Below are 18,359 nucleotides of genomic sequence, written 5' to 3'. Positions count from 1 at the left end.
CAGGAGGCGCGACTTCACAGTCAGGGCGGCTAGGGTCTGGACCCAGCTTCCAAGAGAAGTGGTGCTGGCCCCTACCCTGGGGGTTTTAAGAGGAGGTTAGATGAACACCTTGCCGGGGTCGTTTGACCCGAGTACTCTTCCTGCCATGGCAGGGGGTCGGACTAGATGATCTGCTCAGGTCCCTTCTGACCCTAGAAACTATGAAACTATTAGTCACTCCGTGCTACTAATTTCATTTTACTTAGCAGAGTGGGCTACATTCTGGGAGAAATATAATAGGGCAACCCTGCAGTCAGGCAGCTTTCATCTAAGGATCTCCAGCTTTTTAAAGGCATGAACACCTGAAAAACTCAGAATTCCTGGTGGAATACATAATAATATCCCATTGCTTTACAGATAAAAAGCTCTGAGGTGAAGAACAATTTCCTCATATTAGCTGGGAAGTCAATGGCAGAGGCATTACTAGCACCTCAAAGGGTGCCTTTTGTCCATTGAAGCTGTTCTGATGTGCTGTAATTACAGTGCATCGGAGCAGACTCAATTAATTGAGTCTGCTGGAGCGTGGTAATTGCCATGCTTCAGCAGACTCCAGTCTTATGTGTATCAGAATCCCCATGCTGAAAAACGGTGGTGGGGCACTTTAACTAAAGTTCACTGAACGAGCTTTAGTTAAAGCGTCCCTGCCTCCAGCATGGGGATGCTGATACACGTGATGTTCCAGGTGCTTTAATTAGAGCAGCTCTCAGAACTGCTCTAATTAAAGCAGCCCCCCTTCTTCCCCACCCTCCACCCCACTTCTCAGAACACGTGTATGAGCGCCCAAAGTTCCCAGGATGCAAGTGGATGTCTAGACCTCGCTTTTTAATGTGATGGGGCTTAACCTTGTAGCAAAGGTAGGGTAGCAATGCACCTCATAGGCTAAGTCAGAGGTGCATCTCTGATTTACTTAGTCTATAAGGTGCATCCTTCCTTACGCTGCCTTCTGCCCGACTTCATGGCCAGCTCTGTCTTTGTAACAAAGCATTGTTGCATGCACTAATAATAGAAACAGGACAGCCTAACAGAACATCAAATAGTATGGGCTCCTGTTGGTTTTCACAGGAGCCAGGGAGTTATTTCTCTTCTGGTCAAGAGTGATGGAGTATACTTGATGTAGGATCACAAACAGAATGATTGAGGATAGCTGGCTTTGCCTCGCAGCACTTTGCATCAGGTTTTTGGACTCCCCCAGCAAGCTATCTGTCATAAAAGAAGTGGAAATATTTACCCCACAGAAAGAAGTGCAAATACAATTTATTCTGTAACAAACACTTGCTGTCTGCAGAAGGGCAGCCAGCTGCCAAAACTAATAGTGTCATACCAATCAAATCAGATTGGGAAGTTATCATCTATAACAAGTTAATCAAATCTGGGTCTGATCTTAGGCTATGTAAGCTATGAAGGACATCTAAAGGTGAGCAAAATCTTAGAACTGAGAAGCCGGTACCCTCCATCACTATGACGTGTGTCCCTTTCCACCATTTTTGTCTGGTTTTGTGTGGTTTAGCTTGTACGCTCTTTGGCACAAAAAGGCTGTTCCAAAGGAAAGAGGGCTGCGTATCATCTGTATAACACAGAAAGGCTAGCAGACAAAGTTATACTGCATAAAAAATAGCTTAAAATTACCAGCCACAATAGGTAAGCTGAGTTATTCTTATTAGTTATTCTCATACCTAATTCCGATGGCATTAAAACAGTTTAATTGTATCTCATTAAATTAATTTAATTGCATTTAATTAAAATGTAAGTAACATAATTATGTAATTTATCTAGTTCAGCTCTGCATTACTTGTTCTGTAGCTGCTTTTGATAAGTTCTCCTTGTTCCACAGATTTACTGCCAAGTTCCCATTTTAGGTGATTGCTTTCATTTCCGTCACAGAGTCAAGCGAAAGGCATTGTTTTAATTCAGTTGTGCTCATCTTCCAGCCTGTAAGCCAGATCAGGAGTTGTGTCGCGAGCTATCTGGCTCACGTGGCTTTCAGTGGGTCTGGAGATTTGCTAGCAAGGGAGAGGTGGGAGTGTTAATTGTTGCTCCTTTGCTGTGAAGCTTCAGGTCCTGGAGACCAGATGACGTGGCCCTGTACATTAGCTCACTAGTCCGTGGTAGGTCCAGTGCGCAGGGTCGCCGCGTGTCCAGATCCAGAACACAGGATTGGATCTATGAGCAAAATTGGGCAGATCAAGCACGTGAAGTCAGGACCCACGCAAGTGTGGGCCAGTGCGTGGGTTTGGGCCGTGGTGCAGCCAGATTGAGGTGGTGCGTGTCTGGTTGCAGCATGTGACATGAGGGATCGCACCCGCATACCAACACCGCGCACAAGATCTCGGTCATGGCCTGGTCCTGAACCACTCATCCCACTCCTGGGGCCAAAAAATGAAGCGCCACTCTTCTAACTGGTGTTTATCTTGGGCCGCATGCGAGGAAAGGCATTTCTTGCCTGCAAGTGTATTTGACAGCTCTCCCAACTATAAAGTTGGTCCAGTAAAAGATAAGCGATCTTGCACAGCTACAACGAAACTACCGCTCTTCAAGGGAGTAGCCTAGTGAGTTGGGCGGGTGGGAAAGTGAGTGCCTGACTGCATGTGGACCTGGGAGGTCTGAGAAACACTAGACTCAGTGGCAGGTCACAGGTGAGCTGCCAAGGAGCCTGGGGGATAAGCCTACAGGGCAGCTGAGAGTAGGCAAGTCGGCGAGGTTGTGGTCTGGAGCTCCGAGATGTTCTGGGTTCTCGTGGTCCCTGTCAATCTGCCGTGCAGGCTGCCAAGACACGTGGGAAGACCAGCCTCCCCTGCAGCTCGCCAGCCGGGGAATCGTGATGCCGCTCTAGTTGTTTTTAATAGGTGTGATTTCCCGAACGACATTAAAAAAGCAACCGAAATGAGAGTTTTGGATTTGCAAAACATGCCCAATGGCTCCCATGTCTCCAGAAGCCAAGCATGTCAAATAGGAAAAAAACAATAACAGCAGGCTGATAGATTATTCCCTCCACTCCCTCGTCGTCAGCTGTCTGCTTTGCATCATCTCTGCTCAGCAATATGCACCGGCAGCAGCACGGAAACAAAACCTGCTCTGCAGATAAGTTGTTGCCTGATGTGCGAAGCCATGGCGCGGCACAGTGCATCGGCCTCGGACAACCCCAAAGATGCCGTTGTGCTCATCTTCTCCCCTTCGGGAAGGGTGGGGGTGCAGGATAGCATCCATCAAAATTAACATCTCTTACAGTTCAGATGAAGATATCCCATGTGCTTTCTTTAATGAGAAGATATTAGTTTCCTTCGAATTGTTAGCAGGCGGTGCATTTTGTGTGTATATGAAAATGTAGTGAACATAGCCACATTGACATTAGTCACACCTTGTCTCAGTGTCCCATTTGCAGTGCTAATAAACAATTAATAGATGCTGTGAGCTTGCAACACACACGAAACAGGACATGTAATAAAGGGTTATGATGAGCACATCGGTAAGATGTACTCGCAGCGGTTAAATGAAGCCTGTTGGACTCTATAATGCTGATTAACCACTAATAAAACATCTGATATCCATAATATAAATAGAAATGTAATAGAAAGTGGGATTGTGGTGACAGAATAATAAATCTGGGAAACAGAATCATTTTAAGTCCAATGAAAAATTTTGCTCAACTGGAAACATTTTTTTCTTTCTTTCATGGCATATTTTAAATCCTTCTAAAAGTCCTTGTCATGTAATATGGGCAATTTTAAAATGGAAATTGCATTTTGAAAGAATAAAGTAAGCATTGTGTTCCAAAAATAGCTGTAGGAATGAGTTTGGCTTTTTCCAAAAAATATTTTTTTTCATGTTTCCAACCAATCACAAAAATAGATTCAATTTATCAACCGTTTGCCCTGAAATTATTATTATTTTTTAACTTTCAAGCTATTTGCCTGTCAGTTCTACCAGGTTGTAAACTAATGCAGATTTCTGCCAAGGCATGGATTACCTAGAAGGACTTGCTGGACAGTTTGGACAGGTACGATGCTGTCCCTGTACTCTCTAGTTCAGCTGCTCCTGAGCTTTGGTGAGTTATTGCCTCTAAGTCGCATGGCACGGCATTGTTTCTGATTTTAAACAAGAAAAAAACCCCACAATGGTAAATTGTGAGTGATGTCACTTGTTAGCTCGCTGTGCACTTATGCCATGCTCATTAATGTGGCATTTGACCACTACTTAATGAACGGCCCATGCTGTAATTCAAACATGAACACCCATGTTTACGTGTAAATACGGTTATTTGTATGAAGAACAGCCATTCCTTGAGCACTGAAGCAAACAAAAACCCACTCACACTAATGTTTTGAACAGCAAATAAAAGGAGGCAGGAGCATTGTCAGATCAAACACCAGCTGTGATTCCATATGTACGTTCGCAAACACTCCTTACAGTATCAAACTGGTCCTAATTCTTTGCAGCAGAGCCAGGCATTCAAAGGGCTCCCTGTTCGCCATCTGCATCTTCCCCTCTGCAGTTTCAACTCTAGTTTCTTTCTGTCCTTGTGTCTTGTGTTCATTAAATGCACCCTCTTAAAAGCTCGGCTCAGTATAGCTTGTCGCTTGTTTTATTAGTGCTTCTTCACATACTGTCAGTGACATCCCAGGTTTTGTCTGGGATGTGATGAAGTTATAATGAAAACGGCTAAAATGCAACACAAGTATCGTGGGGTGTACTTGACAAAGACGCTCTCATGGGCCCAGAGGGACAGCCTTCCACCTTCAGCTCCCTCTGTGCAAAAATGAAGTTTATTTCCTACCTATGGGGACTTTTTACCATCTTGTACCATCTACAGTTTTCCCCAGAGCCTGACGAAGGGACTTTGATCCCGAAACCTTGCAGAAAAGGACAATTTTCTTGCCGTTTTCCAGTTGGTCTAGTAAAAGGTATCATTTTGGAACCAAGAGTTTTTTGCACACAAATGTCGTGGGATTCCTGAAGGGCCATCGTCGCTTGTTTTTAAGTGGCAGTGGAACGAGGCCTCTTAGGTTTCTCGGTGAAATTAACTTTCGTATCGGCAAATGGTACTCAGCCACTGCCTCTTGATGGTCTCTCTAGTGCCGTGTGTTCAGAACAGCGGTCCTCGACCTTTTCAGATTCAAGGCATCCCTCCTTATACTCAAGGCACCCCTTGGGAAATACCAGCTCTTATACTGCCGTAGTCAAAAAAAAGAGTGAAAACTAATAGAGCAATTCTTCTGTTGCGAAGAACTCAGAAAGCCCATAACCGGTTTGCATGGTTTTGACGCTATTTGAAATCTTTGGGTTTATCTTTTGAATCGTGTTTGCACACATTACATTGCCAAATGGCCTGATTCCCCCAGCACCCTTGAAAGGATCTAAAGGAAACGCAGGATACCATAGCCCCCTGGTTGAGAAACACTGGATTAGAAAGAAAGGCTTGGTGATGACTAACAGCTGTTTAAGGTCCTTTTTTTCATTCTGTGCTTTTCTGCCTGAAAAAGTTTACTGGCTCTGAAACTACTTGTTTCTGAATGATAAATACACTTCGCCCTAGCTTGTCAGGAAATACTGCACCTTAGAATAGGGCCAGTTGAGGAAAGGAGTGTGTCGACTTCTCCTTTTTTTGTTGTTGCTAGTGCTTATAAATATTAGATCTATAATATTCACTTTATATGTGTTTATGTTCTATTCAACTTCTAAATGGCATTTTCACTAATCACATTGCGTACTTGACACTTGGCTTTGAAAGGATGAAGTGAAAAATCACATCCATTTGATTATCTTCACGCAGTTCGTTCCCAGACATGATTGTATGAACCGAAATCTCTTGCATCGGTGCCTAGAAATGCAGAAGTAGGGCTGCTTCTGAAACTGCTGCAGATTGATGTTGCTCTACAGGCCTTGCTGAGACCTGGCCATCTCCTTCTGAGCTGCCTAGAGGCTAATACTCTTAACTTCCACAGCATGTCTGTGTAAGCCACGTATGCTATGCTTTCCGGTCACTGCAATATGTGGCTCAAGGTATGACCGAGGCCTGCTTTGGTTCATGCTGCTAACTGGCCTATGTGGGATTTCTCTATGCAGTGAGCAGTAGTTGCACCAACCCATGCTCCAGGGAGGCCTACAAGCTCAACTGGCTTCAGTGAAATAATAGCAAATATCTGTTCCTTAACACCTGGTTTTGATCTTGGCTACTGGTTTTACTTCCCAGTGGAAGCCCTTTTGATCTGAGCGACTGTAACAAAGATCAAATACAGACCATGGTTCCCAGAGATCATGGGAGCATGGCTTTTTAGTGTAACTCCAGTGGCTTCTTAAGAACTGGTCAATGAAATTAGGTTGGCATTGAAGCTGCAGGGATAACATTTTCCTCTCTAGGATAGGGTGATTTTAAGATCTCAGATAGTACAGCTTGCCATGGCAGGGATGGAAATGAATGATGAATGCTCTATCAAATATAGGAACCAACGAAGTCTGAATGTGACATTAAGAAGATACAAAAGACTTTCACTATTGTAATCCGAGCCCTTATCTAGCACACCTGGCCTCTTTATTTACTGATTCCTCAATGCAGAAAGTCATTTAAACTCTCTGGGATAAAGGCCTAACTTTTTATTTAGATATAGGGTGTGTGGGGCTGTATAAATAATAGTATTATTGGAAAGCAAGACATATAGGGTATACATACAAAGCTGTAAAACATTTACCTCCAGACCTAGTATCTCATGAGATACCAGACCCTAAATCTATCACTATTCCTCAGCTAAAATCTGCTTTTCTTTTGCCCTGGTCCAAAGCTCAATGTATCGAGTCCTGGACCTTATAATGCCTATGTCTTATCCTTGGTGTAAAAAAAAAAAATACTATACTATGTTGTTGGCACCAAGTGCTTTCAGTTGAGATACCAGTGGAAGCTGATTCTTCGTTGTCTAAGAAGGAATTTCCTTAGAGTAAGTCAATATTCACAATGAAGCTGGATGAAATGGGCTGCTTTCTAGTAAAGTCTCTCTCTGATGGTAAGTAAAGCAGTAATAAACTGTCCAAGGCAATGTTTGTGCAGCGTGCTTCAAACTTGGGCAACCTAAACAAAAGTCAAGATCAAAGTTTATATGCATTTTGTATTCTCCTTGCACATTCCTTGTTGATTCTGTTTTTGTGAGGGGGGATCAAAGAGAGTGAAGTGGACATGATCGGTGCCCTTGCCAACCTCCTTTGACTTGCAGAAAGCCCTTGAAGTGTAGCAAAGTTCCCAGTGAATCCATAATAGACCTGCAAATTCACTGAAGTCAGTAGTCCTTTATATTGCACAGGGCTTTGAGGCAGAATATATCCACATGTTGTAACCGGCACTTCCTTTGAATGCCTGAGCATAAATAGATTGAAATCTATTGACCTTACTAGAGTTGTGCGTGATAACACTTAATATGTATTTGTTTCACTCACTTTATTACTGGAGAATATGGAGGAGGCAGATCTGAGTGGATAAAAACAGAAGGCAGCGACAAACCTGCGCTTGAATCACACACAAAAGTATTTATAGATGCATATATAGAAGTCATCTGATCCCCGTTTTGCTTCAGTCACCCACGAAATTGTGTAATTCACTGAGCTAGAGACCTACCAGAAAGTTAAATGTGGCAGGAGGGTCACAATCTGGATATTTATATTTACCTGTGTAAACCCTGTGGTTTACAGTGAGAGCTGTGCACACGTGGCTCCTGCCTCTGTCCTCAAAGGTAAGTGCGATAATTGTGTTACAATCAGGAGAGGGTAGAAACATTGCACTTTGACTGGGTTAGTCAACACATGACTTAAGAAATGGAAAATGTAATTATAAGGAGAAATTAGGAAGAAGTTGCAATGCTACTTGGATTGAATACAATGCTGGGGAAGAGTGCCAGGTAATAGGATCGATGAAGGAAGTCAGAAGCGGTGCCATTGTCCCACCAAATGTGCCTCTCCTTGTGTTGGGATAGGCAACATCTGAAGTTGAGAAGATGGCTCAGTCTCTGGTATGGTTTATTTAATCTTTGGTCTCTCCATGAGTGCACCGGCAAGGGAACTGATTAGTAGGAAGTCATCATTAGGTTTTGGCATGGCTCACATACGGACTCTCAAGACACAGCGAGGATAAAAAGCAGAAGCTGGCAGTCAGCTCCACTGAATTCCCTCTGGCTCGCAATTTATTTTTGCTTTGTTAAACATTGTCACTTACAAACTGCACCGTTTTATCTAGACAATCAGACGGCAAGTTTTTAGGAAGTTGGTTAGCACACAGCAAAACTTTTTTAAGACCTTTAAAATTAAATTTTAAGGGGTGAGAGAAGCCGGTTAGAACCAGCCAAGCGCTGACATAAAAGCTACCTCATCCAAGGCTCATGCAAATGTTGAATGTTCACTGGAGTTTAAACTCTCTGGTGAATTATCTGCTGTAGCTCTACAGAGCAGCCTAGCCTTGCTGTCAGAACAGATTTGCAAATGACCCATAAACCCAACGAGAAACGTTGTACTCGGGGCCGTATTGTTCTCTTTCATGGCTTCTTGTCTAAGACCCAATTCACTGATTGTTTCTTCCCTTTGGTAAAGTTTCCTGGATGCATCTTTCCTTTAGACTTACCCGAGCATCCAAGGTATGTGGAGTTACATGCAGACGGTTGCTAAGAAAACAATTCATGAAAACCCAGTGTTTTACAAGGGCCTGATCTGAAGTTCATTCAAGTCAAAAGAAAGACTCCCATTGACTTCAGTGGATCTCACACCGAGGAAAGAATAGTGAGGACTGAAAGTAAGTCAATAAGGCTTTTACCTGTAGGTCTCACAAGACCCAGGAGTGACAGAAAATGGTTGCTGACAGGTATCAGGTCAGCTGGTGGTCACGGTCTAAGATGTGACAGTCAGGTGCCCATCTCATCCAAAGCGTGCTTGCCATTGGAACTAATGGGTAGCACCCATGTCTCCGCAGAGAGGCCAAGGATGCCTGGGTGACATCTGAGGACATGGGTGGAGTTGGGGCAGGGATGGCATGTATTGGAAATTTGCTGCTCTGTGAATGAGCAGAGGAGTTTAATTTCTATTGGCCGAAGGCAAATTCAACAAAAAGGCTTCTCTAGAGGTCAAGTGGACTTTGGATGCGGCCCAAAACAAAGGACAGAAATACTGCAAAAATGTCTTCCTTCAGAATAACTATATGTAATACTATCTTCCAGTTATGGCTATGGGAGGGTATGGAGGGAAGCAATGGAAGTCCCCATGATTTAGGGCATTAAAGACACGACCAGACAAAGGTCTGGGAATCTACTGAAAGGATCAATACTCCACTAACAGAGAGGTGGAGCTCATGACCTAATGGGGCGTATGGCTTCTGCATCCAGCTCTTTCTTAAATTAGGAAGTTCAAGGGTGTCCATTTTTACAAAGGAAGCTACAAAAATAGTTAAACAACATGTCCAAAGCTGCACAGGGCCGGCACTTGAATCTTGTTTGGAAGCTCTGGAGGATTCTTGCACACCAAGAAGGACTTCCTTATCAACACCAGTCAAAACTCAGTAGCCAAAGCAGAAGAAAGAGATCTGGTTCATAGCCATGTAACAGGAAGGAGGAAAGATTTCTGTTAAAGGCCCTGAAGTAGGCTTCAGAGTATCTGGGGTCTGTTCCTGGCTCTACAGAGGCTATAGCCTGACTTTGGGCAAGGTATGTCATCTCTTTGAGACTTGGTCCATTGGTAAAGTGGAGGTAGTAACTTGTGCCTTGCATGCCGAGGCGTTGTAAGGATGAATGCATTAAAATGGGTGCAGTGCTCAAATTCTCTGGGGAGCGACATTGTGTGAAAACATAGGAAGACAGAAATAATTATTTCTGTCACTTTTTTTCTATAACCACCAAAATATGATGCCAATTATGCCTTAGCATATACATGATTAAAAAAATTCACAAATTAGTGGTAGAGCTGTTAATCATTTCTCTGTCTTTGAATGTTAACAAGTAGGAACATCAAGTATTTATTACAGTTTTCGAATATTGGAATAGGCACTCCTGTTATCTCTTTGAGGAATCAAGTACAATTTGATATTATCATAAGAGCAGGTTAAAGACCAGAGGAAAATACTTATAAAATAAATTATTCAATGAAAGAAAAAAAACAACAACTTGCCAATTAATGTGCTCTGTACTTTAATTCAGCCAGCTCTAATTCTTACAATGATGAGGATGGCAAATACCTTCTCTTTAAGGAGCAGATTCAGCAGATACATAGGAAAGGATATCTTCAACACATATTTTAGCCTTGGCCAGATGACTAGAGCTGTCTAGTCTCGCATTGCAGGGTACAAGCAATCTCCAACAGAGGTCAGGAAGAACTTTCTTTGGTCTGTTAAGATCACCATGGGGGTTCATGACTTCTTTTGTACAAGGCATCTCAAAAACCATGGGACATCAGACAAGATGGACAGTAGGTCTTTGCTGTACATCGCCTCCTATATTTCTGTAGAAGTGAGAAGTGTTTGTTGCCTGAGGCGGTTTCTCCTGCTGGTAGGTAAAGAGAAACAGCAAATCCAGCCTGCAGCATCTCCGTGTAATAAAGGATCGGTGTTTCCGCGCACGCTTTGTTTTCATTCACCATAAACTTATTCCTCTCACACATTTCTTCCTCTGCAATAGACTCTGTCATGTATCATGGGAAAATATAAAAGAAAGATGTATTTGAATATGCATCACTCGGTAACCTCTGGCCTCGCTAGCCGTTTTGGAAGAATGGATGGCGATCAACATTAGACGCTAAGGACCCAGGCTCCCAAGCTCTGTTTCTAGCCTCACTGCAATGCGTGTCAGTGGCTGTGGCTGGCCAATCAATCATTTTATACCTCCATTTAGTGACTTGTAAGGTAGAATTGTCAGGGGAAAGTAATACTGGCTTATGTATCATGCTTAACATGCATTCACTTAGCGAACTAATGTATTTGTGCAAACCGCTGTGCAGGCCTTATTTCCTGGATTGCAATTATAGGACCTGATTGTTATTATTATGATTGCAGCTGAATGGAGCAACAAACCAGCCAGCCTCACAGAGATTAGATTGTGTGTTTATCGCCATCCAATTCCCTCCACCCTAATCTCTGTAAAAAGGACATTTCACTCCATCGGGCCTTTATAAGCTCTGCATAACTCACTCCCTGACCCTTCTTTAAATCCCATTTTGAGACAGGGTCTTTCACTCTGGCCTCTGACTCACCTAACCTCCTCGGTAATAAAACAATCAAATTCTATTCCCTCGGCTCTCCACTTTGCCTTGTGTTCATTTACTCCCCTTGAAATGTGTCTGCTTTTTCCATCAGGGTCTTATCACATCTGCTGCGTGTACCAGCGGAAGACATTGCCATCTGGACTGACACACTTTAATTAGAGGTCCTGCCTATGGTTGGCTGGGGCTTTTTTGTACCTGTGCATAAAAGGTGCTATCCAGAAATCGATCACATGATGTTATGCTGTTGCATTCTGGGACAACGCGGGCACTTACCCGTAGAGCTGACATGGCCAAGGGTTTGTTTCTGCTGCTGAGGTGAAAATGACCCAGGACACCTTGTGAAAAGGTTATCCTGGTGCCTTGCATGGCAGCAGCGAATGTCAAATCGGTGTGAGGGTGTCCAAATAGCTAATAATGTCCTCCACTTTCAACCAGATGCTAATAAAAAGAAAATTGGGGGCTATGTGATGTTATTCTTACACTGCCCTGACAAGCTGCTTTACAAGGCATTGCCAGTGCTCTTTCACTCTATTGCAGACATGGGGAGTGATTAATGAGCAAGAGCATCAGTGTTTTACTCCGTGCCAGCTGCGGGCATCTTACCATCATTGCTGCATACAGTCCCATCAACAGAAAGACTAAAGGTGAAGCAGCAGATAATTTTTACTGGCATCTGCAGGCGTTTTTCATTATATCCAGTGAAGAGACTTCACCGTGATCCCATGTGGATTTAACATGGACCTAGGAAAGGATGAGGATGCAGAGGGAAACCCATTTGGGACATTTGATATTAGCACAACACAAATTGGCACGGGCTGCTGGAATTTGCAGGTGCTGAGGATGTGGCCAGAGATGTAACCAGCCAGCACCATAGCCAGGGTGCTGGAGCACCCAGAGTAGCACCAGGCTGCTGCAGTGCCAATTGCAGGAGTATGCTCAGCTGCTTTTGTGCCCCTCTCCTCCAACAAATGCAGCAACTGGGGCTGCTCCCTGGTCCCTCAGCCCTCTCCGTTGCACTGCTAGACAGCATTCACTAATTTGTTTTTTAGCCAGAAGATTCACAGAAAGCCCAGATGGTTTCATTGGGGCTGTTACTGATGGTCTGCTCATTAAGCAAGTGGTTACTGCCAGTGAACAGCTATTCGTGTAGGGGTGCCCAGCTGTGCCGAACTGGATCCTGTCCATTGACTTCTGCAGGTAAAAGTACACCTCCACCTTCACTGTAATACAATTAGTCTTATAGGATGAAAAGTTAAAAGCAAACTATTAGATAGCTTTGTATGCCCAACTGTTCAAGGCCATCGAAGTATTAGAGACCAAGAACTCCTGTCTTTTGTCATCTGATGAGGAGTGGTATTGTTTCAAGTCATCAGTGCTAGGGCCTCGTCCTTTTAAATGTCAGCCACAGATCAAATTTTCAAAGAGATGTTTGCCAAGAGCAAAAACAAGGGCTGAATGACTTTGACTTGAGAATGTTTTCAAGTCATTGTGTTCAGAGTGTAATGAACTCTTGGGGCTGACTCGGGCAATCAAGTTAAAACTGGCTGCTGCCAAGTGTGATTTATTTGACTTTGTGTCATCTGTAATGGGGGATGACTCCAACCTGCACATTTAAGGACAGAAAAGCCATGTCAGACAAAGCCTGTGAGAACAGTTATAGATTTAATAGATTTTAGGATTGGAAGGGACCTATCAGATCATTGAGTCCGACCCCCTGCCCTGGGCAGGAAAGAGGGCTGGGGTCAGATGACCCCAGCCAGGTGTTTGTCCAGTCTCCTCTTAAACATCTCCAAGAAAGGGGACAGCACCACCTCCCTTGGAAGCGTCTTCCATATTTCGGCAACCCTCATTGTAAAGAATTTTTTCCTGATGTCCAATCTAAATTTGCTCTCCCTTAGTTTGTGGCCATTGTTTCTAGTTACAACGATGGGTGCCCTGGTAAACATCGTATCCCCCATTTCCTGCTGTCCCCCCCGATGAGTTTGTAGGTGGCCACAAGATCACCTCTCAGACTTCTCTTGTGGAGGCTGAAGTGGTTCAGGTCCCTCAATCGGTCCTCGTAGGGTTTTTCCTGTAGGCCTTTAACCAGATGAGGGGCCCTTCTCTGAACGCTTTCCAGGTTATCCACATCCACATCCTCCTGAAGTGCGGCGCCCAAAACTGGACGCAGTACTCCAGCTGCGGCCTGACCAGTGCCACATAGAGGGGAAGGATCACCTCCCCAGACCTGTTTGTGATGCACCTATTTAGGCAAGAAACAGTGTGGTTAGCTTTACATATTACTTCATCACATTGGTGACTCATGTTCATTTGGGAGTTGACTACGACTCCGAGATCCCTTTCCGCAGTTGTGCTACTTAGAGCGGTGCCTCCCGGGCTATAGGAGTGTTGATGGTTCTTCCTCCCTGGGTGCAACACATGACACTTATCTTTGTTAAACTGCATCTTGTTCTGTTACATCGGTAAGGATCGTCTTAACATGATCTTAAACAAAGGTCCACCACTCTTCTGTCTTTTTTCCAATTGAAACATGGCAGGGAGTTCCAATCAAGCCATTTTTCTTACAACCATGAAGAAGTCTAGATTGGACCTTGTGAAGTATTGTTTGGACAGGTTTTGGTTGGGTTTGCAATATCATCCCGGAGTTGTGAAAGGCAGGTGAGAATACTGCTTTGTTCTGGCTGCGTACGTTCATCTAAATTATCTGACACACGAGCATCATCCTTGATGACTGGAAAGATGCTGTTGGCATCTGTTCAAAGAAAAGAAAAAGGTCAAGTATGGCAAGTATATGTAGTTTTTGGAAACTCTTTGCTATTATTGTGGAAGTTTTTGCTTCTGTGTTAATGTTTCAAATCCACAGTGATTGTTGTTGGGGTGAAATGCTTAGCATGGCCTTCGTTCTGGATAGTCCACTACAGAGTTTCACTTTGCGATAGCTTTTTCAGAAGATGGTTGAATTTAACAGCCCGTGTGCATTTTGTAGACTGTCAGGCTTTTGAGTCAACAAATTGAGCAAACTGATGGATCCAATGAGGCAACTATATCCCTGGGAAGATAGTATTATTTATAGAAATGGTCTATCATGGAAGGGAAACTGTGTTTGAGTTAATGGTTACCTATTTCAGTGGGAGTTCAGGAAGGCTGCCTCCTATCCCCATTATTTAATATCAACATTGATTTAATAATGCATAAGCTGGAAGAGGCGGTTTTTGCTGGCACCAGGATCTCAGATACGCTAATACATTCTGCTTTGAGATCTCAGATACACTGATGACTTTGTCTTGTTAGCTCAGTTTGGGGAATCATTGCAGCTGACGGCTGATCCAGTTACCAAAGCCACCTGTAGTGCTCTGGTTTCAATATGGACAAACCTACATCCCTACCCATAATTATAAAGTAGCCTCAGCCTCTCCAGGTCAGCATTAATTTGTCAGACGAGCTATCTAGCAGGTGGCAGCTGTCAGATATCTGCATGGTGGGCCATTCAAAAGATATAGGTGCTCGTAGCAGCTTTTATCAAGTTCTGGACCCTCCATATTAAATGTCAAGCTAAGCTCAGTAGTGAAGATATTTGTGGCCAAACCAGTAATGACCTCCATCAGCCTTGATTCAGTTCCAGCAGCTTCCCCAGGACCGAAACAAATTGTGACCAATGAATTATGATTTGTACGTTTTCCAAGGAACGCTTCTACATGGTAAGCAATCATGGTCACCAAAAAATAAAAATAGCTGAACACTAAGACACAGACTGAGCACCCAGCCAGGCCACCTTAAAACTCTGTTGAAAACCTGATCCAAAAGACATTCAGTCTGAAAGAAAGCTATGTTCCATTGGATTTGCCTCGGTGGCATTATTGCGTTAAACTCGCTGCTGATGTTCTGCTGAATCAATGATATGTTTAATGTGAATGAAAGAGAATGTGAGACTAGTCTGCACTGACTCACACCCTCTGCATTTCTGTTCAAGTTGAAGGGCTTGCATAAGTTGAATAAAGGCAGAGAGGCAGATCCTCAGCAGGCAAAAATCGTTGTAGCTCCATTAACTTCAAATGGTTGTAGCTCCATTGACTTCAATGGAGTGGTGGCAATTTTGCAGTAGCTGAGACTCTGCAGAGGAATTTTGCTATGTGCATGTACCCACATTTGCAAAGGAATTTCGCAAAGGAATGTTACTATGTACGTATACCCACATTTGTCATTATATATGCAACGTGTTTTTTATTGTTCTGCATTAGACCAATTGAGAACGGGTTCCAGTATGTTAGATGCTGGGAAAACAGATTAGCAGGCAGTCCATGGAACCAAAGGGCTTACAATTTAAATAGATTAGATGGACTTGGGGTAGAGAGAGGGATATTAACCATATACAAGCAGAGTGAGCAATCTAATGTATCAATTCTGTGGTTTTTGGAGAGAGACGGAGTTACTTGGGAAAGCATAAGCCGAATAGAAAGAAAGGGGAGAGGGGCAGTGGCCGGAAAGTCATGATCAGGCGGGAGGGGAAAGGATTAAAGGGGTGAAAGCACAGGACAAGAGGATAAAATAAAGTCCTTTTGGGCCAAAATACCTCAATGGTGACGGGAGGGGTGGAGGTGAGGGGGTTGGGGATCACACCAGGGAGGAAAAGAGGTATTTCAGCAAAAATACATTATTGGTAGAAGCACGAAATGGATATAAACTAGTCAGGATTTGGGATGGAAATCAAGGGAAGGTCCCAACTTGTTAAAACAATGGGATTCTGGAACAACCTTCTTTTGTGGGGCAGAATAATGCCTAACTGCATTGAAGAGTGGGGCTCAAGGCATCTCTGAACAGGATTATAGCATGGCCAGACAGTTTGGTCCTTATGTTCCTATGGAAACAAAATGAAGAGGGTAATGGTAGGAGGAAGGAGAGTGCTGGAGCAGAGAAAAACCAGTCAGGGCCAGAGAACAGTGGTTTTCAAACTGAGGTCTATGGACCTCTGGGGGTCCACAGATTATGTCTAAGGGGTTTGCAAAAGCAATCAAATGTGTGTGAATAGAATCATAAAATCATAGAGTAAGGGCTGGAAGGGAGCTCAGGAGGTCACATCATGTCCAACCCCCTGCTACAAGCAGGACCAGCCCCAACTACATCGTCCCAAACAAAGCTTTGTCTAGCTGGGTTTTGAAAACCTCCAAGGATGGAGCTTTCGCTACCTATCTGGGTGACCTGTTCCAGTGCTTCACCACCCTCCTAGTGAGAAAAAAATTCCTAATATCGAACCTAAACTTGCCTTGCTGCAACTGGAGCCCATTGCTCCTTGTCCTGTCGTCTGCCCCCACTGGGAACAGTCCAGCTCCATCCTCTTTGCAGCCCCCCTGCAGGGAGGTGAAGGCTGCTATTAAGTCCTCTTCTCTAGACTAAATAAGGGCAGTTCCCTCAGTCTTTCTTCACAAGTCATGTGCCCCAGCCCCCTAACCATTTTTGTTGTCCCCTACTGGACTGTCTCTAATTTGTCCAAACCCTTTCTGTAGTAGAGCACCCAAAACTGAACACAAGACTCCAGATGTGGGCTCACCGGTACTGAATAGAGGGGAAGAATCGCTTCCCTTGACCTCCTGGCAATGCTCCTACCCATGCAGCCCAGGATGCCAATAGCCTTCTTGGCAACAAAGGCACACGCTGTTGGCTCCTATTCCGATTACTGTCCACTATAACCCCTAGGTCCTTTTCTGCAGAACTGCTGCCTATAGGATCTAAGATGAAGCCGGATATGGCACAGGACTCTCTTAGGACCTGATGCTGGTTCAGTTTCCAGGTAGCTGGTGTACCTTAGAGCAGCCTTCAGGTTTATCGTGGAGGTCAGACTGACTCACGTATGGCCCCAGGATGAGAAAGCTTAAAGCAACCCTACTGTCGGCTGCACTGAGTGTTTCTTTGATAAGTGTCTGTGCCTAAACGCTCCAACTGAAAATGTCCAGATAGTGTGATCTGTCGGTCTGTCTATAGCCACATTTGGGGCTGATGACTATGGTTTCTGGATGACAATGGAAGTGCTAGAAATATTTTGCATGATGCTAAATAGATACATACACACAGTGAAACCTAGGTGCTTATTATGCTTAGACCCTACTGCTACCTTAACGAGCTATGCTGATAATGAAACCACATACCTGTGTTGCAAAGCAAAGGAGCATCTTGCGTTATTGCTTAATAGACTGCATCACATTTTGTTAACATGAAAAGTATGGAGATACTTGCTTTCAGAGTTTTAAAAGTTCGTTTTAGGCATATTTTTCAGGTTCAATCTGATTACATCAGCAGTAGCCAAAAAACCAAAAAAATTGCAAGCAGATGCTAATTCCCCAATTGTTCATGCCATGTGAGCAAAGGAACATAATTTGGAGTAGTTATAAAATCCTTGCATTAATACAAAAAATTCACCGGGGGAAATATATCAGATAAATGTGTGTGGAAAAAAAGCAATGAGGTGTCGTCTAACCAGTGCAGCTGTGTGAAGAGCAGAAATGCTGGTTCATAAAGGGCTTGCATTTTTTACCTTTGTTCTAAATGAGAATGAAAACTGAAAATTTTAAAACTCACCTAAAGCAACGTTAAAAATAATCTACATTGTTTTCCATTTTGACTGGCAGAGGTGATATGGACTTTCAGGAAAGCCAACACATAAATTGCTTCATCTTTGAAAAGAAATGTCACAGATAGTTATTTGCAGGCAGCTGGAGAAACTGTGTCACAAATAAGAGAATCAGAAAACAGATCAGCTCAGAAGAGAGTATTGTTGATATAGGAATCAGAAGGGATGTCTAGCTCCGAGCATGTCTGCTGGATGAAGGATAGTCACCTACTAAAGAACATGCTCTTGCACGAAATAGCTAGGTGGCATATCAGAACAGTGGGGTAGAGATGCGCAGAAGCCATCCGATGAAGCATAGGACTGAGCAGAATGCAGGGTCATCGTATAGCAGGGGTGTTAAACTCATCCGGGCCCTGGATCGGCCCCATGGTCCCAATCCAGCACGTGTCCTGGAGCAGCAGGAGTGAGCACCACGGGCCCTGCTGCTGCTGCTCCAGGTCTGGGCTGCACCTACCAGCTACACTACTGCTCCAGGATGCAACCT

The 18,359-nt window shown here is 43.8% G+C and overlaps 1 protein-coding gene across 1 annotated transcript in view; it reads left to right on the top strand.

Annotated features, from left to right (window-relative positions):
• LOC109287600 (VPS10 domain-containing receptor SorCS1) overlaps positions 1–18,359 on the top strand; it is a 513,813-nt gene that overhangs the window by 267,478 nt on the left and 227,976 nt on the right. The gene's annotated exons all lie outside the window — the stretch shown is intronic.

This window comes from Gavialis gangeticus, unplaced genomic scaffold (assembly GCF_001723915.1).
Source record: "Gavialis gangeticus isolate Ggan-Ray unplaced genomic scaffold, GavGan_comp1, whole genome shotgun sequence".
NCBI classification, from domain to species: Eukaryota; Metazoa; Chordata; order Crocodylia; family Gavialidae; genus Gavialis; species Gavialis gangeticus.
Note: the sequence above shows the minus strand (reverse complement) of the source record. Positions and strands in the feature narration are given on the sequence as shown.